We start from the raw sequence: 1,213 nt of genomic DNA, 5'->3' as shown, positions 1-1,213 counted from the left end.
AATGTTCATGACGGCGTTTTTATGGTTTCCAATATAAACGAATGACTAAGTGTCACGTGGGGTACCCTTTCAAAGTATTGGCTTGAAAAATTCAAGAACTACTGAATAACGCAACCGACCCCTTTGTGCATATTTCGAATAAAAAAATGAATAAAAAAACGAAAAGAATAGATAAGAAACAATGCCATGTGAACTGCCAATATGCATTTGGCGTGCATGGCACCGTACCCAGCTCATGTACGGCAGTATGCAGCTTAACCGGGAGCCCGCCCCCAGCCCCCCCCCCCCTCATATCCCCCAAATACCACCCGCCCCCCACATCCAGCGCATCATGGCTCGAAGTCACGTCACTGCATAGTGTTGCCGTTGGATGAGAATACATCGTTTTCCCCGCTGTTGTATTTTTCTATTTCTTTCTATTTTATTTTATTTCCTCTCATTTTTATTTTTGTCTGTACATGATATCTCTTGTATTGATTTGCTTTACATTCTCTCTCTCTCTCTCTCTACCCCACTTATTATTTTCTTTTTTTTTTTTTATGCCTAACTTTAAAAAGTAGTAAATGAAGCGGAATATCATGTTTCTTATCCTATTGTCTCTCTCTCTCTCTCTCTCTCTCTCTCTCTCTCTCTCTCTCTCTCTCTCCTATTTTCATATTTTCTGTTATCCCCACCTTCTTAAAAGTAGTAGCTGAACAGATTCTAATATCTCTTCATCATTTTCTTACTGCTCTCTCTCTCTCTCTCTCTCTCTCTCTCTCTCTCTCTCTCTCTCTCTCTCTCTTTTCCAAAAAGAAAGGAAATGTTCCTACCGCTACATTATCTTGCATCTTTTATTATGTCGGTTATTCCACTTGCAGTGCAGAGGAATTTTCTATTTCCAATTCAATCTCAGGTTTTTTTTTATTGCTTTCTTTTTATCCACATTCATGTGCTTTCTTCTGGCACATTTTGCTTTCCCATCGCCAAAGCAATGTGCTGCTTGGATGTCTGAAGCTTCCTGCTATTATTATCCGTAGGGGGTTAGCGCCGTCAGTGCACCTCATGCGGTGCACTGCAGACATTACTTTGGGTTCTTTGCAGCGTGCCTTCGACCCCTAGCTGCATTTCCCTTTCGTTCCTTTTACTGTACCGCCTTTCATATTCTCATCCATCTCACTTTACACTCTTTCCTAACACTGTTAATTCATAGTGCAACCGCGAGGTTTTCTCC

Source organism: Macrobrachium nipponense, chromosome 11 (assembly GCF_015104395.2).
Source record: "Macrobrachium nipponense isolate FS-2020 chromosome 11, ASM1510439v2, whole genome shotgun sequence".
Lineage (NCBI taxonomy): Eukaryota > Metazoa > Arthropoda > Malacostraca > Decapoda > Palaemonidae > Macrobrachium > Macrobrachium nipponense.
The sequence above is the reverse complement of the archived record's forward strand: the minus strand, read 5'-3'. Positions refer to the sequence as shown.